We start from the raw sequence: 26021 nt of genomic DNA, 5'->3' as shown, positions 1-26021 counted from the left end.
AACTGCATATATTGCAGTTTGCATACCATGAATCATGTTTGCAGAAAAATTCACTACAGGCAGCAAAATAATTAAACTAAAACAACTCATTTAAAATTCATTTTTTGAAACATTTTTTATTTTTATTCCTCATATGTCTATAGCTATGAGATTAAATTTATAAGACATTTATTTACATTGTCAATTTCAATATTCTAGTAATGGTTGACATATTCACATCATGTACATGTACAATCCTTAACTGATCAGTTCTACATTTTCATTATTTTTATATCAATATTTTCTTCACTGTTTTTTTTTTAACAAGAATCAATAATCTGTATTCATCATTGGGACAGGTAGGTAAAGTAGGTCTCATCATTGGGACAGGTAGGTAAAGTAGGTCCTTTTGTGATCTTGGATTTTATTTTGAATTTAACCAGCAGTAAAGCATACAGTTCTAAATTATAATTGATATTTGGCTTCTTGAGTGCCTGGATTCTGACAACACATTGCATATACATGTAGACACCATGTGTAGATTGGTTCTCACATGGATTCTGGCAGTACATGTACTCTGATTATACATGATGATGTAGTCCCAAGTATTGTTGATCTTGGCTTCTTATGTTGTAGTCAAGTTCCATCAAGGGTTGAGATCTCATAAAAAGAAAGAAATGAACACAATTAAATTTTGAAACAATTATGGAAAAAATACAAACAGAACATAAAATTGAGAATGGAAATGGGGAATGTGTCAAAGAGACAACAACCCGACCAAATAAAAAAAAAAAACCAAAAAAACCAAAAAAACAACAACAGCAGAAGGTCACCAACATGATATTTGTGATAGTTATTATTGGAAAACAATTCAATGCTCTCTATCAACCAAAAATATGCTATACTACAAAAGAAAAAGAAACAAAAATCATCACAATTTATGGTTGAAATTCATTTTAAACTTATTAATTAAAAAAACAGGATGATCTAAATTGTGTGTGAAAACCCTTGAAATTTTTCTATCATTCCTTGTCATAATGACACAACATCCACAACTACCACAATCATGCACAACATACACATTATATACCATGCACATCGTCAATTAAGAGATAATTCATCATATATTTAGTACATAATTTATAACATTTGAAAACTCTATCTTCATCTTCTTATTTGACCATTCTTAAAATGTCTATCAGTGAGGAGGGATAGGCCCTTTATTGGGACCCTGGAATCAGGTGTTTTCAAGCTCGGGATTCCAGGATTGACCCTTTCATGATCTGGGATTTTTTTTTCGAATTACGAGATGCCGTGATTTATATTTATTAAAATTCAGGACCTTGGGATTTCGTGTTTTTAAGCCCAAGATTTGGGATCAGGACCCGTCGTGACCCCTGATCAGTGTAGAAGAAATATTTATTATTTCACCAAATTTGACCTGTAAAAAAAAACCATAAATCTATATTATGTACTTTTCCCTGTACAATTTTTCATTTTTGAAAATATTAATCTAAGACAAAAGATTGTTTTAGACGAAGACATGATTTCTTTCTGTTCATAAATTTATCTATCTTGTGCAAAGCAAACATTTAAAATGTTTTTTTATATATTAAACTTAATGCTCTTATCATCAAATGAAACCATCAAACCATACAAATACCATTACAATACTGGTACAAATGTTGAGCAAGAAGACAGTTGCCAAAATAGGGCAGTAATTGATTACCCTTCTGGAGCATCAGAAATCACCTCATTTTTGTTGTTATTTGGGATTGACTTTGCAGCCTTTAGTTTTCTATATATAGTATGCTGACTTCTATAAAGTCTTGTTTTCATTTAATATAGATCTAAAAAACCAAACTGAATATTTCAGATTTTTTTTATAAAAATATTAAAACACATAACTTTTTTCAGTGAATACTTACTTGATCATTATGGAAGTAATAAATTACATCTCCTATTCTTAATTTGTCACCATTTTTTGTTCTGCCTCTGGATTTTTTAATTTTTTCCATCAGGGCTTCGTTTTAAAGATCTGTGACCTAAAATGTAATAATAACAACTGTTAAACATTTATCGTTAAACGAAACCATCAGAAAGTGACAAATAAAGGTATATAATTTGAACAAAATCCATAAAATATATTTTTATATATACATATCAGGGCCGTAACTACCTATGAGGCAGGGGAGGCAACTGCCTCCCCTGAATTTTCTACAACAATAATTTTTTTTGAAGTAATAAAATGAAATATGGACAAGATGTACACAAAGAACTTGAATTTGTATTATAAACAGCACAAGTTTACAGTTTTAACAGTTAATATGATACGTGATATATCTGTCATTTGCTGGAATTTTTTTATCGAAAGTGAACCATTCCCGAGTCAGTATTTGTTTTAGGTTTTTTTCGTGTGGCCATGCATCCATCTGTTATAAATGATGCATTTCCTATGTCGTACGAGAACGCTTATGAAACTTTGCTTTAAACAATTTTAAATAAAGCTTTATTAATTACATTTATTTAGGGGTGCATGCAATTAAGCAGAGAAAGTTCCCATTGTATTGTGAATCTTTTATGATATCGGGACTTTGTTACCAACTGAATCAGCTGTTAGATTTTTTTTTAACGTATCTAGTCTAGTCAGGCAGTACGTCTCCCGATCATACGAGAACATTATGGTCATTAAACACTCCCTTTCGTTGTAGTTCTATACATGTCTGTTCAGCTTTCAACAATATTAAAATTCAAGGTCCTCGATAACAAAACATATCTTGCATTCTATTATCTTGCTGTTAGTCACTAGTAGGTCTTGTGTGGACAAAATGCACTTCTTGTGTATTAAAATTTTAAACTTGTTGCCTTCTTAGCTGTTGTTCGTGCGATTCTTTGTCAATTGTGTTCTCCAATTTATTTATATTGTAGTCCTGTAGTGTTGTGTTGTCATTTTGATATTATATTTCACATGGCCATAAAAGTTCGAGGTTTGGTATGCCACAAAACCAGGTTCAACCCACCATTTTTTCCTTTAAAAATGCCCTGTACCAAGTCAGGAATATGGCCATTGTTATATTATAGTTCGTTTCTGTGTGTATTACATTTTAACGTTGTGTCGTTTGTTTTCTCTTATTTTGGAGTGTAAATTCACATTGAGATAAGACGTGTCACGGTACTTGTCTATCCCAAATTCATGTATTTGGTTTTGATGTTATATTTGTTATTCTCGTGGGATTTTGTCTGATGCTCGGTCCGTTTCTGTGTGAGTTACATTTTGGTGTTACGTAACTGTTCTCATCTTATATTTAATGCGTTTCCCTCGGTTTTAGATTGTTACCCCGTTTTTGTTTTTTGTCCATGGATTTATGAGTTTTGAACAGCGGTATACTGCTGTTGCCTTTATTTGGATGGTTTTGTTTAACTTACCAGTTTGATTTCTAACAAAAATGTCTTTAAATACAGATAATAAATGTTTGCAAAACAAATTACTTCCAGGTTCAAGTATTACTGGTGAGTCCTAAAGTAAGGAAATCGAAGGAAAACCGGCAATTTTTAGCCATTTTATTGAGAGAAAAAAAATCGGCGGTCACAATGTATTTAATGTTAATAATTATAGTTCGAAGTACGGCCTTCAAGACGGAGCCTTGGCTCACCCCGAACAGCAGTCTCAGTTTGTTTTTGCATAAAATTGCTTCAAGGTTCAAGCAATATTGATGAATTTTTAAGTAAGGAAATCGAATGAAAACGGGTTATTTTTAGCCATTTTACTGAGGAAAAAAAATCGGCGGGGGGCTCCGCCCCCAAACCCCTGCCTCTCCTGAATTCGAACCCTAGTTACGGCCCTGTATATGTAGGACTCAAATCTATGGTGGGTTCCAAATCTATGGCAGATTCCTAATCTATGTCAAATGTGATGTCATGCCATCCCAAATCTATGGCAATGTTTTACAATCCTAATCTATGGCAAGTTTTGTAATTTCCTAATTTATGGCGGATTTTTGTTGTTTCCAAATCTATGGCAAATAATGTTCAAAAGGAAAGCAATGCAGTACATATACGACCAATGACTTGTCTTTAACAAGTGGACTTCTCGTTTCTCGTTTCTCGTTTTGATATAGATTAGACCCTTGGTTTTAAGCTTGACCTATTATGGTTTACTTTTATAAATTTTGACTTGGAAGGAGAATTGTCTTATTGGCACTCATACCACATCTTCCTATATCTATGTACAACAACGGGATCATGCCTATAAACTTTTGTGAAATAAACATTCCATAATGGTCAACCAGAACATTTTAATAACAATAAATTCATAGAACTTAAAAACAAACTTAAGTCCCTTATCAAACAAGAAGGCAGGTTTTTATATAAAAAAGACAAAAAAAAAGAACAGTTTGAATTTTCACATAATGCAGGGACTTTCTATACTAGTAATGTTACTGATTTCATTGTTAATACTTTTTTTTTACCTTATGACAATTTAAATCAGACTAGTATCGGTAATTTGATCTTCACTTTATAAACTTTGCTAGCCATAAAATATTTAATATAAATCCTTTTCTAAAACATCTGATACTGAAATCAGCGATGTCCTTTGCATCTGCAAATTGTTGTCTAGGGAAATACCCTCAGTTGGAAGAAATCTTTGGGTTCTGCCATCGACAATGTAATTTGGCGTTATTCAATTGTGACGTTATGAAAAAGATTTGCCAATATTAGATTTGGAGAAAATAAAAACCTGCCATAGATTGATTTGTTTGACGTTTGTAATGTCACATTACACAAACATCACATTTGCCATAGATTAGGAATCTGAATAAAGAATTCTTACAATTAAAAAGAAGATTTGTAGAGCAAACCCACAAAACAAGTTTGTTGATATAAGTCAGATGTTTTTATTGTCATATTCCTTTTAAAAGTATGTTGTTTTCTCCAAGCACTTTTAAGGTTCATCCACCAACAAAACCTAACCAACTGCACACAAAACAGAAATAATATAAAGAGAATAAACATACATTGTCTGGATCTAGATCTAAATGATCAGTGACTGATTCGGCATCATATAAACCTCTTACTGATTACTAATAACAAGTGCAAATAAATACTATGTTGAATATTTTTATATTAATTCTCAACATATTAACATGATTGCATACCATTGTTATTTTCAGTTTGGTTTCCACACAGAAAACTCTGAATTCTTCCATGGCATATTTCCTCAACTGTTTGTCTTGCTGAATTAACTCTGCAATTAATACTTCATGCATTCATTTTTAAATAACTATATAACTGATAAAATTTGAAATTCAATTCAATAGTAAACATGTCAATAAAGACCACACTTGCAAATATTTATAGTCCACTAAAGTCAAAATAAAAACTAACACATGTTATGATGATGCATACCACATATGTGACAGTTTATGTTTTAAAATCAATCATACACGTATAAAAATTTAATACTCTACAATTATAAGTACCAATTGTGATTTTAAATATACAATAATTTCATTACAGTCTGAACAAATGAGCAAATTATGTAATAAATGAAGAGACAAATGTCATCACTTATTGAAATTGATTTTTTGAAAAGTCAATCTATTTAGAATTCTCTCCCCTCGACTATAAATTTGTCAATAATAGTGTCTCATCTAAACATTTTGGAGCAGATACTGCTCTTTTTGTCCCCATTCAATTTAACAATTAACAAACTTCTTTTCAAGATGGAAGAAGGGGAAGGGGGGAGGGGATTTACATTTTTTTGTAATTGAATGTCACCAAATGTTTGTACATGATGTTCTTCCTTTGGTAGCTGTTTAGAAAAGAGGTTGTATGTTAAAACATGTGCTTGAAGTAGTGCCCCCTTATCAATTTGTTTTATTGCACAAATTTAGTTTCCTTGGTGACACACATAATTCAATTTCAACCATATTATCAGTGTAAATTAAATGTTCATTCAAGAGAATTCCGTGAAAAAGGTGTTTTCTTCTTAGGGACTCCAGATAATGTAATAAAATTTGATAAAAAGTAGATTTTTTGTGCAACAGGTGAGTTGCTTTGCTAATTATTGTAGAAATAACATGTCAATAAATTTTGTAATTTAAAAATGTCAGCTTCCTGAGTTACAGACAAGGAGATAGAGAATTTTACGCTTACTGTCAAAATAATTGCATTAGAATGTGTTGTACCTGTTGTGTACTCAGTTGGAACACCATGCATCCTTATATTGTCTTCAGTTTACAAATTGTGCTGCATTTTTTGTTTCCTTTTGGTCTCTGGAAACCTGTTAAACAATAATTACATTCATTGTTAACAATTACTCAATTTTATTATTACTGATATAGGTTTGGTTATTAGACACTGTAAACTTTAGATTCGCCTAGGTTAGTATCAATAATAGACTGCAGCAGGCTTCTTTAAAATATTCTCTCCCTTTTTAAAAATTATAAAAATTAAAAATGATGTCAATTTTAAACAATTTACTTATATTCAGCTAATTTGGTTACCGGCATGATTTGGAAAGATCATGTATCATTATAACTTATTATCATATTGGCATTCATACCACATCTTTCTACATCTATATGAGAACTGTGTTTCAAATTGAGGCAACTACAAAATTCATCAAAAACTCAATGCCCCCAAAACAGAATATGATGCACAGACTGCAAGTGATACTGAATTAAGCCAATATTCAAAGGTGTAAAAGACTAATAAAAACATATTCTTCATGTTAAAACTTGTATATAGTTTGCTACCTGTGAATGTATTAATGACTCAGAGAAAGAGTCCAGAAATAATGACCACACGTACATGTGAACAAGTTTGTATAGATCTGTTCTTTTCAAGTTAAATCATTAATTATATTTCGATTGAAAAGAAATGTATTGATCTATTCTTAGATCTGATAATTTTATTTTTTTTTGGAAAAAGTGTTTGTATTACCTCTGCTAGCATACACTAAAGTTGTACTACCTGCTCATATCCAGCCCTTTTCACTACAAATGGAGCAAGCTGAACCTGACACACATTAAAACATATCATGATTATAAATTGCAAAAAAAGTAACAAGAAGAAAATATGTCCACAGTACACTGATGACCCACTACCATTCAAAGTAACCTTGAACTTTAACTTTAACCTGAGAATATTCTGCTTTTATCTATCACATTTTTTAATTTTTATTGTTTAGTGAAATAAGAGTAAATTATTATAGGTCACTGGCTCCATATCACTTTTGTAAATGATTTTAAAACAACATTTCTGTTCTATAATAGGATGGATTTTTGTTTTTAATATAATGAGCAATTTGAAAAATGGTAAAACTTAATACTTCAAAATAGTAAATAAGTTAACTTTAAATTGTAATGTTCCATGCAGTCAAGAAACATTTTTTAAGGTGGTACTGAACATCTTGACTGAAATTAATTTGTCTTGCTCAATTTTCATACAATTTGGCAAAATATTTACTTTGATCCCTTGATCAAAATATTAAAATCTCAAAAAACAATATTAAAATTAAAATCACTTTTTCGAACAAAATCATAGGGTATGTAGCAGTTTGACAAACACTAATTTAGGCCATTGAGAAGCATAATATTTCCTTTAAAACACAGCTGATTGGAACTCTTCAATGATTATACAGAGTTATCTCCCTGTAGTGTTAGGTACCAGCTTAAATTAACATTTATGTAACTTTGTCATCACTTTTTGAAGGACCTTGTTGGCCAAGTGGCATAAGTTGTTTTACTACTGTAATCACAAGCCAGTCAACACATGAGTTGAAAACCTTTATGTGCTGGTGCACTTGACTCTAATTAAAATTGACTAGAATTGTCAGTTTCACAATCGAAGGTTGGTGGTTTTTTTTTCAGACACTCTGGCTTCCTCTAACAAGCTGGCCACCACAATATAGTCCAAAAGTGGCCCTAAAAAGTGGTGTAAAGCACCAACAATCAATCAATCAATATAGTCTTTTAATAATTCTAAATTGTTTGATTTCTAAAAAGATTTACTTACAACAGCTTTAAAATCCTTCCTTTGACTAGATTTATGGTAGCAGATAAAAGAACTTCGACATTTGTGATGGATACCATTTCACTCAGCACTGTTGATGGCTAGTTGTATGTTTTCCTGTTATGACATGCAAATTATTAAAACAAGATAATATAGACATATTCTATGAAATTCTAAATAAATGTACTTTAAAAGACTTACTAAGACTTTCAACACTATTTATCATTATAAAAGTAGGGAGATTTTTTTTCAAAATCAAATATTCATGATCAAGATATCAAAAATGGTACATGAAAAATAAAATTGGGCATTATAAACATAATTGATGTGGCTTAGTCTAAATAAGAGAAATACGACAATAAAACATATTTATTAACGGCTTCAATTTTCTTTAATACACATGTCTTTCACAAAATACTATAAATATAAATCTAAAATATATCCAAATTTCATAAAAGTCTCTATCTTGGTAGACAGACTCTCTATTACTACAAAAAGCTATCATTTGATTTAAAGGGGGTGAAATACTATATTGTCCAGCTTTCTTTTTAGTTGTAATCTTTCTCTTTTAAAACTCAAAACTCTTGTCCTGCTTTTTTTTATATTCATCATAGCCTAGCTCCACCCCCACCCCCACCCCAACTTAAAATCAAAATCAGAACCAAAAGCTACAACAGTTGGGACATAAAAAGTCAAGTATTTAAATCACATAATAAATTATTACTAGTATATTAAATACCTTCTGTATATCTGTGGAGCAACTGAGCATGGAGGATAGCAATATCAAAAAATATATCTCACCCAAATATCGGCAGTGCAGTAAATCTGGTGGGAGATCCCTTTCAAAAAGAAACAAATTCAGTTAGGAGTTCATTTGAGATGAAAAAAAGTCTGAAAAGAGTGTGTTAAAATTTGAATAGCTATCAATGTGTTTAGTTGCAGTACAAAAATATCATTAGGTAATGTCTAAAGCATTGACAGTGATGTTATATATTTATCATGATAATTGTAAAATATTTCTCACCTTACAAAATCTGCAATTTTCTTTAGCTGCAGCGCCTAGTACTGTGACAAAACTATGCTGCCATTGTATTGTCCATCAACCCTTTACCCAGCTGTGAAGTAACAATAACATCTTTTTTTCAAATAGGAATCACACATCACTTTCCCTTCACTTTTAAAATATAAAGAAAAAATCTGAACTCTGTGTTATTAAAAATTGTTTATACTATGTGGAATTTTATAGAATAGCTAGATTTTTTTTCTCACATTTTTATTTTTAGCTATGTAGCATAAAAACATGTTTTTAAGGACTGTTTTTACGGACAAACAGACAAATGTACAGATGAACAAACTTACACATCAATATGTATCTCTCCTTAATATTTAGGGTACATGTATAATAAAATGCATGTTTACATAAAGCAAGACTACAAAATCTTTGTAGTTCTGGTTATAGATTCTTTGATAGATTTTATTTGGCCATCCATCATATGTTAAAGATTATTAAAGTATTCTGGAAGATAATGAGCAATATTATGAATCTTATATTAGTTGCTTCACATTATTTATATTTGTATTATGTTTTTCAATCCTTTTCATACTCTTGCCATTACTGAGGAAATACAAAATATTGCAAGGCATGCTGGTTATTACAACTTTTGAGAATAAAAGTAATGTATAAAAAATCAACTTTCCAACTTTCACCATTGACTCCATTGCACACATGGTCACCAACAAATAATCTTTGTCTTTTGAGTTGTTGGCCATAAGAGACTCAATGTCTTTTCTCCGCTTTATCCTTTTGTTCTGGTGTGATATGAAATTTGATTCTTTAGGATACCTGTATCAGAAACGTTAAAGCAAAAGAGAATATTTTAAAAATTGTGGGGGTGGGAGGGGGGAGAGAAGGATCACTGCTACACGGTAAACAAAATTATAAGAATTTGTCAGAGAACACAATTATTCATTGCTTTTGCAAGTTATAAAGGGACTTAAACAGTTAATAATAATTATTCCATGATTGTGTCCTGCAACTGTAAAAAGTTGATCAATTTCATTCAAGCCATTAAAGAGGGTTGTCACATAATGATCTTACATTAAGACCTGTTGCAACATATTGCAATAAAGATTAAGTTAATTCAATTATCTCCCTTGAAATATTTTAAACCACAATTATTTTCCATTGTGTACATTCTCAATGGCTTATTGTAACATTATAAGTAATGTTTCATCAATACCGATCATACAATTAATGAGGAGTTGTGTTTTACAAGTCCAGTGTTGACACATATTGCAATATTAAACTTAGAATAGTTCAATTATCTCCATTAAAATATTTTGGACTATTCTTATTTCCCTTTATGCCCTTACAAGACATATGGAGGGTTTGACGGACAGATAAAAATACATTATTGCATTTGTTCGGCAATTTTAACTTTTAATAGCTGCAAATTGATTATATCAGATGGCCTTATATAAAAGATATCTTCATCCTCAATTGTAATCTGAAAGAAACATACCAATGTGTAAATTTAACTAATGCAAAAGCAACTTACTTCAGTGATCAAGTAATTAACCTGTACAGGAACTGCAACCATGCAAATGTGAATCCCATACCGGTATATAAGATACAAATTGCTGTAATTTTTTTAAATGATATAAATGTATTCTAGAAATAAGTAAATCATATAACATGAAAACACAACATTTCAAAACTTTGATCAATCAACAATTATCACATACATTGAGTTATCTCCCATATATCAAAGCTTGTAGAAATAGACTTGTTTCATAATTTTATTGTATGAATGATATTTTATATAAATCTTAAAGAAAAATATAGGACAATTAAATATTATACATATAGCAATATTGTGTTTCAAAAATATTTTCGAACACAGGCTTTGCTAATTGTTGAAGGCTGAACAGTGATCTATAGTTGTTAATGTCTGTGTCATTTTGGTCTTTTTGTGGGTAGTTGTCTCATTGGCAATCATACCACATCTTCTTTTTTTATATTTACAGTTTACAAGTATTTCTATTATATATTTCAAGAACCAAGCAGGATATAATAATAACAATGACTGACTATCTTGTAAGGCACTGTTTCTACTGTACTGAGACTGACTATCTTGTAAGGCACTGTTTCTACTGTACTGAGACTGACTATCTTGTAAGGCACTGTTTCTACTGTACTGAGACTGACTATCTTCTAATGCACAGTTTCTACTGTACTGAGACTGACTATCTTGTAATGCACTGTTTCTACTGCACTGAGACTGACTATATCTTGTAAGGCACAGTTTCTACTGCACTGAGACTGACTATCTTGTAAGGCACAGTTTCTACTGTACTAAGACTGACTATCTTGTAAGGCACTGTTTCTACTGTACTGAGACTGACTATCTTGTAAGGCACTGTTTCTACTGTACTGAGACTGACTATATCTTGTAAGGCACAGTTTCTACTGCACTGAGACTGACTATCTTGACATGTAAGGCACTGTTTCTACTGCACTGAGACTGACTATCTTGACATGTAAGGCACTGTTTCTACTGTACTGAGACTGACTATCTTCTAATGCACAGTTTCTACTGTACTGAGACTGACTATCTTGTAATGCACTGTTTCTACTGCACTGAGACTGACTATATCTTGTAAGGCACAGTTTCTACTGCACTGAGACTGACTATCTTCTAATGCACAGTTTCTACTGTACTGAGACTGACCATCTTGTAAGGCACTGTTTTTACTGTACTGAGACTGACTATATCTTGTAAGGCACAGTTTCTACTGTACTGAGACTGACTATCTTGTAAGGCACAGTTTCTACTGTACTGAGACTGACTATCTTGTAAGGCACAGTTTCTACTGTACTGAGACTGACTATCTTGTAAGTCACTTTTCTACTGTACTGAGACTGACTATCTTGTAATGCACTGTTTCTACTGTACTGAGACTGACTATATCTTGTAAGGCACTGTTTCTACTGTACTGAGACTGACTATCTTCTAATGCACAGTTTCTACTGCACTGAGACTGACTATCCTGACATGTAAGGCACTGTTTCTACTGCACTGAGACTGACTATCTTGTAAGGCACTGTTTCTACTGTACTGAGACTGACTATATCTTGTAAGGCACTATTTCTACTGCACTGAGACTGACTATATCTTGTAAGGCACAGTTTCTACTGCACTGAGACTGACTATATCTTGTAAGGCACAGTTTCTACTGTACTGAGACTGACTATCTTGTAAGGCACTGTTTCTACTGTACTGAGACTGACTATATCTTGAAAGGCACAGTTTCTACTGCACTGAGACTGACTATATCTTGTAAGGCACTGTTTCTACTGTACTGAGACTGACTATCTTGTAAGGCACTGTTTCTACTGTACTGAGACTGACTATATCTTGTAAGGCACAGTTTCTACTGCACTGAGACTGACTATCTTGTAAGGCACTGTTTCTACTGTACTGAGACTGACTATCTTGTAAGGCACTGTTTCTACTGAACTGAGACTGACTATATCTTGTAAGGCACTGTTTCTACTGCACTGAGACTGACTATCTTGACATGTAAGGCACTGTTTCTACTGTACTGAGACTGACTATCTTGTAAGGCACTGTTTCTACTGCACTGAGACTGACTATCTTGACATGTAAGGCACTGTTTCTACTGTACTGAGACTGACTATCTTGTAAGTCACTGTTTCTACTGTACTGAGACTGACTATCTTGTAAGGCACTGTTTCTACTGTACTGTGACTGACTATCTTGTAAGGCACTGTTTCTACTGTACTGAGACTGACTATATCTTGTAAGGCACTGTTTCTACTGCACTGAGACTGACTATCTTGACATGTTAGGCACTGTTTCTACTGTACTGAGACTGACTATCTTGTAAGGCACGGTTTCTACTGCACTGAGACTGACTATCTTGACATGTAAGGCACTGTTTCTACTGTACTGAGACTGACTATCTCGCAAGGCACTGTTTCTACTGTACTGAGACTGACTATCTTGTAAGGCACTGTTTCTACTGTACTGAGAATGACTATATCTTGTAAGGCACTGTTTCTACTGCACTGAGACTGACTATCTTGACATGTAAGGCACTGTTTCTACTGTACTGAGACTGACTATCTTGTAAGGCACTGTTTCTACTGCACTGAGACTGACTATCTTGACATGTAAGGCACTGTTTCTACTGTACTGAGACTGACTATCTCGCAAGGCACAGTTTCTACTGTACTGAGACTGACTATCTTGTAAGGCACTGTTTCTACTGCACTGAGACTGACTATCTTGTAAGGCACTGTTTCTTCTGCACTGAGACTGACTATCTTGACATGTAAGGCACTGTTTCTACTGTACTGAGACTGACTATCTTGTAAGGCACTGTTTCTACTGCACTGAGACTGACTATCTTGTAAGGCACTGTTTCTACTGCACTGAGACTGACTATCTTGACATGTAAGGCACTGTTTCTACTGTACTGAGACTGACTATCTTGTAATGCACTGTTTCTACTGTACTGAGACTGACTATCTTGTAAATAAGGAGATAGACCAGTCTGTTTATACAAATATTCTGCCCACACCTGTAACGGGTCACCCATGGTCACCCATGGTCAATCCTTGATCTCCTTGCCAAGTTTCAAATGAGAAATCTGTAAGGAAATGAAAAGGTAAGTGGTAAAAAAAATATGCCCACTTTTACTGTAACAATCTGAAGTTGTTATTAGCTAGTGGAAGTTGAAGTTAAATAATGATTTGAATAACACTTTATACTGTGGATCGATTTATTTTCACAGGTATCAATTTTTGTGGATTGCTAAAAACTTGCTTTTCCTTGGATATTTGATTTTTTGGTTAAGCCAATCTCTGTATACAGACCTTATTGAAAAGACTTTATTTGTTGAACAATTGAATTGTGGTTCACTTGTTCCCACAAAACACATGAAAATTGGTATCCAACGAATAATAATGAACTAGTACTTCATGTAAATAATTTACCAAATTTTTCCTAGGATCATAAGAAACTTTGATTTGAAAGAAATATTTGGCATGTGAACCTTTTAATAATCGTTTCCAATTATTAATGTTTTGATACCTTAGTCTGAAAACTTAACTTACTAAATGGAATATGGTAGTCCGCTTTCCATTCACACAGATCTTTAGGTAAAAACTGGTATTGTCAAACACTGTAGTGACCATATAACATGGCTGTCCATCCTCATAACAGTAGAATATATTCATACTGACCAAGTACATATGTAGTCGAGTGGTTTTCATTGGATTTGATAAACAAATAAAACACTCCTCAGGTTTTGGATTCTCTTTTATTATGATACGAAAAAGGTTGTAGTCAAAAGACCCTGTAATTAAACATAAAATTATAACCAATGGTTCAAGAATAATAACATGAGTACAATATAATCTCAATGAATTTCTAATTAAAATAATACAAGTTCTTAAATCTTTCTCTTATTTTGTTATTCTAACAAAATATCAATGTAACTCTAATTGAATTAAGTCGCTTATTAATGTTACAAACTATTCAATTATTATAATGTTTTTAAAATATAATTACATGCAAAACTAGATTCTACACGAAACAAACTAAATAGCTAATGTTAAGCAAAAGCAAAGCAATTAAAAATAAGCATAAGCAAGCAAAATAATAAGCATTGATAACAAAACATATAAAGCCCAACTCAATGCTTACCTCACACTTAGATGCAAAGGTCGAAAACAATATCCCCTCATGGGATGGAATCAGCAGTACATAGTAACTCCTTAATATAAAATAAGGAATATAACTATTGTGCCACAAAAATGCACAATTACACTAATACACATTTTGTACATGAAACTTTACTTTTAGTTTTCATTGACTAATTTTAATGAAAAATACTACTCAGATAGTTTATATTAATATCTTATGGTTTAAAATATTAACTCATAAACGTTTTTAATACTTTTTATAGTTTTTAACCATTTAATCTATTTAGCTGTATTATCCGTCAGTCAATCAATCACTCATTTCAAATACACTAGAATTATTAATTAAATGACAATTAAATATATGTGAGTAATCATAAATACCTAAATGAATAATATGGTGACAAATTAACACAGTGGCTGAGTATAAAGACTCAAATGGACATCAGAATAAGAATAAGTATATATGGTTCAAAATGTCTGCCTTTATGCTGAGTAAAACCAAAAGAATACTTTTAAAGAACAAAGAGATTTCCCTCCACACATATACATGTGATTTAACTGACCAATGAGAATAGACAAAGTGACCAATACTGACCATCAGTACAATTAATAGGCATTTAAAGGGTTCACATACCAGAACTCAGGTCATCAACTTAATTAGCATATAAAGATAAACAAAACAGCATGCTTTATTCTTTTATTATTGACATAATATTCTATTCTGTAAATAAGTAAACAAATCCAATAAATACGTTCCAATGGATATTTTATTATACAGAAAACCATAATATCATATATATCAAAGTATAATTCTGAAAGTTAAAACTATATACATACAAACCATTTAAATTTCACCCTTCCACATACTCTCTCCTGGTATATCTTCTAATACATATATAGCTGGAAATATGAAATGAGATGTCAAGAATAAAATTGAGAAAAGAAATGGGGAATGTGTCAAAGAGACAACAACCCAACCATAGAATAGACAACAGCAGAAGGTCACCAAAAGGTCTTTAATGCAGAGTAAAATTTTTGCACCCGGAGGCTTCCTTCAGCTGGCTTCAAAAGAAATATATATACTAGTTCAGAGATAATGGACGTCATACAAAACTCCAAATTATACACAAGAAACTAAAATTAAAATCAAACAAGACTAACAAAGTTCACAGGCTCCTGACTTGGGACAGGTGCAAAAAATGCGATGGGTTTAAACATGTTTGTGAGTTCTCAACTCTCCCTTATACCTCTAGCCATTGTAGAAAAGTAAATGCATAACAATAAGCACATTAAAATTCAGTTCAAGGGAAGTTCGAGTCTGACGTCAGAAGAAGTAACAAAAGAAAATAAACAAAACGACAATAATACATAAATTACAACAGACTACTAGCAGTTAACTGACATGCCAGCTCCAGACGTGTATGCTAACGATAAAGCACAATTTAAGGCAAAGGTTACTTTGGATGATATCTGAAGGAAAGTTTTGATTTTTCTATAATATGAATCCCGAAATAATTACATTGTTTAAGATTCACTAAAGAAAAAGAAGAAAGTATTTAGATACAATTAAGATATGGATGCTTCAACTACAACAGTGAAATATAAAAAAAAATGTTTTAAGTAGTGAAAACCAATGATTGTTATAAGTTAGAGCAATACTCACTTAATCATAACTGATCCAACCAGTGCAAACTGTTGCTTGGTTCCTAAAAACAAACAATATCAACATTTATCTTTCCATTGAAAACTAATAAACTGCAACCGGCCTGACAAGAAAATTAGGTTTTACATGCATGCAGGTTTTTTGTTGTTATTGGCTTTGAACTAGCTGTCAGTTATTGCAATGTTACATATTGTTTTTCATTAATTTTTTACATTACTTTGGCATTTAGTTTTCTTGTTTAAATTGTGTTGAATGTTGTACCTTGACATATGTATAATTTGTTTCTTTTTACAAATTGTGACTTGGATGGAAGAGGTGTGTCTCATCGGCACTATTACCACATATTCTTATATCTAAACATAAATTTGAGAATTGGGGCCTTTTATAGCTAATTAACTACCGATATGTCATATGAGAATTGCTCATTGTTAAAGGCCTTACTATGACCCATAGCTGTTAATTTCTGTGTAATTTGGTCTCTTGTATAGAGTTGTCTTATTGGTAATCATACAACATATTTTTTATACTTATATTCATTGTTGCTTAAGAATGTGGACTGACATGCAAATACCACATATAAATAACCACGATTTAGGTGCCTTTACAGATACAAGCTTGTTAAAGCTTTCATTTGACTGTGTAGATCCAAGATCATTTAAAGAATTCCTCGTACCCATCATTTTTTGCACTAAATTATTCAATTCAACAGTTAATCCTTCAGACTTGAGCGGTTTCCCATTTGATAAACTTTCATACCCGAAATGAAATTAATAAAATGAAAATAAAGGTTACATTTCAAATTTTCATTTGCACAAAATCTAAGCCTGAAACTTTAGTGTTAGTATATATGCTCAATATTTCTGAAAATGGGCCAGTGTCAATACAGAAACAGTCAGTTCATAACACTTTTATTAAATGATTATAAGAAAATTACAAACTGTTATCAATACGGCTTTTTTCCCACTTTTTTCTGTATTGGCCCTGTTTTTCTTAAACAAACGTGAACATTATACAGGGCCAATACGGCTTTTTTCCCACTTTTTTCTGTATTGGCCCTGTTTTTCTTAAACAAACGTGAACATTATACAGGGCCAATACGGCTTTTTTCCCACTTTTTTCTGTATTGGCCCTGTTTTTCTTAAACAAACGTGAACAATACAGGGCCAATACGGCTTTTTTCACGCCTTTTTCTGTATTGGCCCAGTTTTTTTCCGTATATGCCTTTTCAAAGAGCAATATTAAAACTTGATTTATATTGACAGTGAAACATCTTTTGTATTGCACATGCTGATTTATCCGTATAAGGGCTTATTTGCTCATATTATTTAATAAACGGTAAGATTCAGCATGTTAAAGAATCAATTTTTAGGATTTTAGGATTGACATATATATAATTGGTTTCTTTTTACAAAATGTGACTTGGATGGAAGAGGTGTATCATTGGCACTCATACCACATCTTCTTATATCTATCAATTCTTTGAGAAATAAGACAATACATAAAATAATATGTTGTCAGTACCAGTAGAGAAGATCTTACATACATTTGTCTGGATCTTGATGATAGCTCCACCAGTCAGCATCTTTAAAATATTCATGTGTTCCAAAAAAATGTGGTACAATTCTTTGCAATCCAATCTTCTTTTGTGGATAGTTGTCTCATTGGCAATCATATCACATCTTCTTTTTTTATAATTAATGTCATCTTCATTATCATATCCCTTAATGGCATACATAAAGCACCTCAATATATATTGTTTTGTTTCATCCTTTTGCAATTCTTTGTAACTACAAAATAAGAAACAAATAATTAATGTAACAAATTTAAAAAGCCGAAATATTTGTCAACACGATTTAATAACAACATTTTCGTTTAATAAAAAACACCTTATATCAGTACCGTTGTGCAAATCAACAGCCGAAATATTTGTCAACACGATTTAATAACAACATTTTCGTTTAATAACACCTTATATCAGTACCGTTGTGCAAATCTTTAGACTGATATAATTTTTTCCTTATCTGCATAGTATCGCCTATTCTAGACGATCCGGTACATAGTAAATTTGCTGGTTGGTCCTTTTTATAGATTTTTATATATATATATATAAATATATATACTAATTTAGTTCTTTCAATTTTCAATGTACATGTAATGTTTGTGAATTCAATCAACACAAAGACCTTTATATGTCTTTGAACAACACAAATTGAAATTTTATTGTTATGTTTTTTTAGAGTTAGTAATCTTCACAGATCAATATAATAAGATCTATAAGTATGATTTGATTTAGTAAAGGATTGGATTAATCCTTGTCATAGACATACTTGTAACACTAAAATTAATTTGTAAAAATACCTCTTTGGAATATTAGACAAGCTTGTTGATAACCCCTTCTTCACATGGCATTAAGCCTTGTCATAGACATACTAAAATTAATCAGTAAAAATACCTCTTTAAAATATTACACAGGCTTTTTGATAACCCCTTCTTCACATGGTTCTGGTCATCTTTTTTCTGAAGGTTTCCAAACTCAACTCCAAGTCTGGCTCAGATGTTGCTGCATCATTATCAGCATTTATCGCTATTTTGTACATTTTTCCTTTGATCTTTTTTTGTGATAATTTTCATATCTTGATTATTGCTTGAGATGGAAAAATTATCGCTAGAAACTAAGGAGGTCATGTGGCGTTGCTAACGAAATTGACATTGAAACTGACAACGTCGTCATAGGTAAAATAGCGATAAACAGATTATCATTGGTCATCTCAACTGTACCAGCTCAAGCGAGAAAATCAATCTCATTGAGATAATCAATGATAATATATAAATATGACTGAAAAGAAGATTGAATAATAATTATAAGCCTACAAAAAAGACAACACAAGAGCGGTCAAGATATACAACGGCAAGCATATTTCTTTATTTGGAAAATAGTGATAGCTGTTATATTGTGCCTAATTATCTAATTACATGTAGCTAATGTAAATAAAGCAACTTAAATAAATATAAACTGAACTTGTACATGACATTGGTATATGTCATAAAAGTGTAAGAATAAAATCCAAGTTTCCTGTAAAAATCACAAAATAATCACCTTTCAAATTTGAGAGTATATTTGAAATAAGAGTTCTTTCCCTTTATATGATAATTTCAATGCATTTTGAGGAACTCAAATTCTTTTTTTTTAATATGAAACATACCATTAATTTCACATTCATCATCTTTTAGTCTGTGGACCATTGACACGGTCATATCTGCCTCCATGGATTTACAGACCCATGACAATTCAAATGACACTGATGCTCCAGAACTGTCTCTTTTCTGTTTTGATGGAATTCACATGTCTTACATGTCTTGCTTCTTAAATCGAATGACAGCACATTTCCTGTCTCCTTTCCAATAAAAGTTGCATGTCCTGCAAGAATTAATATAAAAGGTATTACATGATGCAATGATAAATTAACAGTTAAGTAAATATTGTTATGAAGTTTGGTTTCAATTTGAATAGGGGTGTGAGTTAATGGATATTTTAATGAAATGTTAACAGATATAATATTACAGATATTAATATGACGAACAGATACTGATAATAAAGAGCCTGTAGTTCAGTGGTTGTTATATCTGTCATATTTTCTTCATAAATTGTTTTATTATTAATTATGTCTTTGGTGTCTTAATTTGAATTGTTTGGTATTTTTCATGTTAGATATAAGTTTTTCTCATTGTTGAAGGTTTTATAGTTGTGTAGCTATAATTGCCTACTTCCAATTCATGTGAGCTCTGGTGGACAGTTGAGTCACTGGCAATTATGTACAATGTAACACATCTTACTTCTATAATGTATACAAAATGATGGCAAAATTTCACCTTTTTGCTATACATGTAATTAAACCAGGTAAGTTAAAGAGATCTAGCCTAGGGAATGAATAAAAATAAGTATGGGGAGACATTTCTTTAACTACAACTTCTTTATATATCAAACTAAATTGTAAAATTAATTCTTTGTCCAATTAAGTTACTTTTATTAATAATTGATTCAGCAAAATTTAACAAAATACAGTAATTAAATCATAAATGTCAGACCCTACATTATATAATAATGTCTGAAAGAAAAATAAAGAGTATGAATTAGTAAAATTGTTTAAATGACAGGGTAGGGGCCTATGTAAAGTAAACTATACTCAACTTTCAATTTTCTTCTTCTGTACGCTTTCCCTACAGCATCTGAAAGAAAAATAAAGAGTATGAATTAGTAAAATTGTTTAAATGACAGGGTAGGGGCCTATGTAAAGTAAACTATACTCAACTTTCAATTTTCTTCTTCTGTACACTTTCCCTACAGCATCTGAAAGAAAAATAAAGAGTATGAATTAGTAAAATTGTTTAAATGACAGGGTAGGGGGCCTATGTAAAGTAAACTATACTCAACTTTCAATTTTCTTCTTCTGTACGCTTTCCCTACAGCATCTGAAAGAAAAATAAAGAGTATGAATTAGTAAAATTGTTTAAATGGCAGGGTAGGGGCCTATGTAAAGTAAACTATACTCAACTTTCAATTTTCTTCTTCTGTACGCTTTCCCTACAGCATCTGAAAGAAAAATAAAGAATATGAATTAGTAAAATTGATTAAATGACAGGGTAGGGGGCCTATGTAAAGTAAACTATACTCAACTTTCAATTTTCTTCTTCTGTACGCTTTCCCGACAGCATCTGAAAGAAAAATAAAGAGTATGAATTAGTAAAATTGTTTAAATGACAGGGTAGGGGCCTATGTAAAGTAAACTATACTCAACTTTCAATTTTCTTCTTCTGTACGCTTTCCCTACAGCATCTGAAAGAAAAATAAAGAGTATGAATTAGTAAAATTGTTTAAATGACAGGGTAGGGGCCTATGTAAAGTAAATTATACTCAACTTTCAATTTTCTTCTTCTGTACGCTTTCCCGACAGCATCTGAAAGAAAAATAAAGAGTATGAATTAGTAAAATTGTTTAAATGACAGGGTAGGGGCCTATGTAAAGTAAACTATACTCAACTTTCAATTTTCTTCTTCTGTACGCTTTCTCTACAGCATCTGAAAGAAAAATAAAGAGTATGAATTAGTAAAATTGTTTAAATGACAGGGTAGGGGCCTATGTAAAGTAAACTATACTCAACTTACAATTTTCTTCTTCTGTTCACTTTCCCTACAGCATCTGAAAGAAAAATAAAGAGTATGAATTAGTAAAATTGTTTAAATGACAGGGTAGGGGCCTATGTAAAGTAAACTATACTCAACTTTCAATTTTCTTCTTCTGTACGCTTTCCCTACAGCATCTAAAAAAAAAATTAAAGAGTATGAATTAGTAAAATTGTTTAAATGACAGGGTGGGGGGCTTATGTTAAGTAAACTATACTCAACTTTCAATTTTCTTCTTCTGTACGCTTTCTCTACAGCATCTGAAAAAAAAATAAAGAGTATGAATTAGTAAAATTGTTTAAATGACAGGGTAGGGGCCTATGTAAAGTAAACTATACTCAACTTTCAATTTTCTTCTTCTGTCACTTTCCCTACAGCATCTGAAAAAAAAAATAAAGAGTATGAATTAGTAAAATTATTTAAATGACAGGGTAGGGGGCTTATGTTAAGTAAACTATACTCAACTTTCAATTTTCTTCTTCTGTCACTTTCCCTACAGCATCTGAAAAAAAAATTAAAGAGTATGAATTAGTAAAATTGTTTAAATGACAGGGTAGGGGGCTTATGTTAAGTAAACTATACTCAACTTTCAATTTTCTTCTTCTGTACGCTTTCCCGACAGCATCTGAAAGAAAAATAAAGAGTATGAATTAGTAAAATTGTTTAAATGACAGGGTAGGGGCCTATGTAAAGTAAACTATACTCAACTTTCAATTTTCTTCTTCTGTACGCTTTCCCTACAGCATCTGAAAGAAAAATAAAGAATATGAATTAGTAAAATTGATTAAATGACAGGGTAGGGGGCCTATGTAAAGTAAACTATACTCAACTTTCAATTTTCTTCTTCTGTACGCTTTCCCTACAGCATCTGAAAAAAAAATAAAGATTATGAATTAGTAAAATTGTTTAAATGACAGGGTAGGGGCCTATGTAAAGTAAACTATACTCAACTTTCAATTTTCTTCTTCTGTACGCTTTCCCTACAGCATCTGAAAGAAAAATAAAGAGTATGAATTAGTAAAATTGTTTAAATGACAGGGTAGGGGCCTATGTAAAGTAAACTATACTCAACTTTCAATTTTCTTCTTTTGTAAGCTTTCCCTACAGCATCTGAAAGAAAAATAAAGAGTATGAATTAGTAAAATTGTTTAAATGACAGGGTAGGGGCCTACGTAAAGTAAACTATACTCAACTTTCAATTTTCTTCTTCTGTACGCTTTCCCTACAGCATCTGAAAGAAAAATAAAGAGTATGAATTAGTAAAATTGTTAAAATGACAGGGTAGGGGGCTTATGTAAAGTAAACTATACTCAACTTTCAATTTTCTTCTTCTGTACGCTTTCCCTACAGCATCTGAAAGAAAAATAAAGAGTATGAATTAGTAAAATTGTTTAAATGACAGGGTAGGGGCCTATGTAAAGTAAACTATACTCAACTTTCAATTTTCTTCTTTTGTAAGCTTTCCCTACAGCATCTGAAAGAAAAATAAAGAGTATGAATTAGTAAAATTGTTTAAATGACAGGGTAGGGGGCCTACGTAAAGTAAACTATACTCAACTTTCAATTTTCTTCTTCTGTACGCTTTCCCTACAGCATCTGAAAGAAAAATAAAGAGTATGAATTAGTAAAATTGTTAAAATGACAGGGTAGGGGGCTTATGTAAAGTAAACTATACTCAACTTTCAATTTTCTTCTTCTGTACGCTTTCTCTACAGCATCTGAAAGAAAAACAAAGAGTATGAATTAGTAAAATTGTTTAAATGACAGGGTAGGGGCCTATGTAAAGTAAAAAAATACTCAACTTTCAATTTTCTTCTTCTGTACACTTTCCCTACAGCATCTGAAAGAAAAATAAAGAGTATGAATTAGTAAAATTGTTTAAATGACAGGGTAGGGGCCTATGTAAAGTAAACTATACTCAACTTTCAATTTTCTTCTTCTGTACGCTTTCCCTACAGCATCTGAAAGAAAAATAAAGAGTATGAATTAGTAAAATTGTTTAAATGACAGGGTAGGGGCCTATGTAAAGTAAAAAAAATACTCAACTTTCAATTTTCTTCTTCTGTACACTTTCCCTACAGCATCTGAATGAAAAATAAAGAGTATGAATTAGTAAAATTGTTTAAATGACAGGGTAGGGGCCTATGTATAGTAAATTATACTCAACGTTCAATTTTCTTCTTCTGTACACTTTCCCTACAGCATCTGAAAAAAAATAAAGAGTATGAATTAGTAAAATAGTTTCAATGACAGGGTAGGTCCTACGTAAAGTAAACTATACTCAACTTTCAATTTTCTTCTTCTGTACACTTTCCCTACGGCATCTGAAAGAAAAATAAAGAGTAGAATTAGTAAAATTGTTAAAATGACAGGGTAGGGGCCTATGTAAAGTAAAAAAATACTCAACTTTCAATTTTCTTCTTCTGTACACTTTCCCTACAACATCTGAAAGAAAAATAAAGAGTAGAATTAGTAAAATTGTTAAAATGACAGGGTAGGGGCCTATGTAAAGTAAAAAAATACTCAACTTTCAATTTTCTTCTTCTGTACACTTTCCCTACAGCATCTGAAAGAAAAATAAAGAGTAGAATTAGTAAAATTGTTTAAATGACAGGGTAGGGGCCTATGTAAAGTAAAAAAATACTCAACTTTCAATTTTCTTCTTCTGTACACTTTCCCTACAGCATCTGACAAAAAAATAAAGAGTATGAATTAGTAAAATAGTTTCAATGACAGGGTAGGGGCCTATGTAATAATTGATAAGGGAAAAAACCGACTAAATTTAAAGAATATTTTTGCCACCAAAAAAATGCAAGTTGGCAATCAAATTTACCGCAAGTGAAAGAATAGTTATCATAGACTTTGATTTCATCTTTTATATATTAGACCTGTTTTCGCACCTTTTTTAAATGCTTGGATTGTTATTTTTTTTATGAATGGAATAAAGAGTTTGAATTTGTCCCGATTCACGGCATTGTCAGAATGGTTTGATCAGTTATAATATACATATACACCTCCTCGTCCATCTTTATACTTAAATGCATGTTTGTATTAAAAAAAGTAAACTTATTTTCTGAATATTGTCATCTTCGTCATTTGTGCATGGTATTATTCTGAGGTATTGCACACAAATTATATGTATTATATAGTCTACATCTTAAACCTATTAACATGTTCTTGGATTAATTTGCACTTCTCATAAGTGCAAATTGGAACCACACTTTTTTTTGTCGTAGAATCATCAAATTTGGCAATAATGTACCTCTGGGGATAAATAACACAATACAAAAATAAATTTGATATGGCTCGCCCGGTTCGGCAACTGGAGCGAAAACAGTGACAAAATCCTGTAGGATATTTTTTTCTCCCATAGGATTTTTAAAAATCCTACAGGATTTTGAGAAATCCTATAGGATAAAGTCATAATCCCGTAGGATATTTTAAATATCCTATGGGATATATAAATGCTATCGGATTTATTTATCCTATAGGAAAATTTATCTCCTATGGGATTAAATTAATATCCTATGGGATTTAAAATCCTGTAGGATTTTCAAAAAAAGTGTTAAATCCGATAGGATTTTTTTTATCCTATAGGATTATCATGAAAGACTTTTTGACAGAAACTAATGTCCCTTAGGATATTTTTTTCTCCTAAGGGATTTATTTTGTCCTGTGGGATATTTTTTCTCCCATGGGATATTTTTTTCTCCTACCGGATTTTTTTTCTCTCCCTTAGGATAAATTTTGTCCTGTAAGATATTTTGTTTTCCCTTAGGATTAACTTTGTCCTATAGGATTATTTTTTCTCCTATAGGATTATTTTTTCTCCCATAGGATTAAATTTTGATACGTTTTGTCATCTAAGATGGATTCGTCAGTTTTGTTGGTATCTTACAAACGTTAACAATTGTTGCTACATAGATATTGATCACTACGTAGCTACTACGATATTGAACTCAACCTTTGTATTTAGCCTAGCTGCTACATAGATATTGATACCAGGGATCAGTTCAATATCGTAGCAGCTACGTAGCGACTATGTAGCTGCTATCAAAATCTAAGTAATAACTAGTCTATAGCTACACGTTCAATAGTCAATATCTTATCGGCTATATAGGGCTATGTAGATTTATGACTTTTGAACGGGTGGCTAGCCTAGCTGCTACATAGATATTAATAGCAGCTAAGCTAGCTTCTCGTTCAATAGTCATAAATTTACGTCGCACTACGTAGCTGCTACGATATTGAACGCAACCCTGAAAAGGGTCGTTATAGTTTCAATAATTATCGTAACGGATACATGGAAATATTACTTTATAGGATTGTGCAAATCTTGCCTTCGTATATGGTTTTCATGATATTAATTATTAATGAGTCTGTTTAATAAATGTTGTTTGTTTTACGTCCTGTGGCAAATATTACATGTATGTTCATAACGAGAACACA

The 26021-nt window shown here is 31.7% G+C and overlaps 3 long non-coding RNA genes across 7 annotated transcripts in view; all 3 read right to left on the bottom strand.

Moving 5' to 3' along the window:
- Positions 1-134: 134 nt before the first annotated feature.
- The window catches only part of LOC143072281 (uncharacterized), a 106519-nt gene continuing 80632 nt past the window's right edge, over positions 135-26021 (bottom strand). For 3 of the 5 annotated variants that reach the window (XR_012977103.1, XR_012977102.1, XR_012977105.1), the window contains exons 8-11: positions 6168-6999; positions 5136-5224; positions 1908-2024; positions 136-639 (exon numbers count right to left, since the gene is read on the bottom strand). This is a non-coding gene — a long non-coding RNA (uncharacterized LOC143072281). Of the gene's footprint in view, positions 640-1907; positions 2025-5135; positions 5225-6167; positions 7000-26021 lie in introns of all 5 variants that reach the window. The other 2 variants (XR_012977107.1, XR_012977104.1) reach the window with 2 other exon arrangements.
- LOC143072288 (uncharacterized) lies at positions 8734-11713 on the bottom strand. The gene is made up of 2 exons (XR_012977120.1): positions 9020-11713; positions 8734-8834 (listed from the first exon to the last, which is right to left on the bottom strand). It is a non-coding gene; the product is annotated as an uncharacterized LOC143072288 (long non-coding RNA).
- Positions 14325-17221, bottom strand: LOC143070637 (uncharacterized). The gene is made up of 5 exons (XR_012976612.1): positions 17065-17221; positions 16392-16434; positions 15570-15628; positions 14730-14799; positions 14325-14379 (listed from the first exon to the last, which is right to left on the bottom strand). It is a non-coding gene; the product is annotated as an uncharacterized LOC143070637 (long non-coding RNA).

This window comes from Mytilus galloprovincialis, chromosome 4 (assembly GCF_965363235.1).
Source record: "Mytilus galloprovincialis chromosome 4, xbMytGall1.hap1.1, whole genome shotgun sequence".
Classification (NCBI taxonomy): domain Eukaryota; kingdom Metazoa; phylum Mollusca; class Bivalvia; order Mytilida; family Mytilidae; genus Mytilus; species Mytilus galloprovincialis.
Note: the sequence above shows the minus strand (reverse complement) of the source record. Positions and strands in the feature narration are given on the sequence as shown.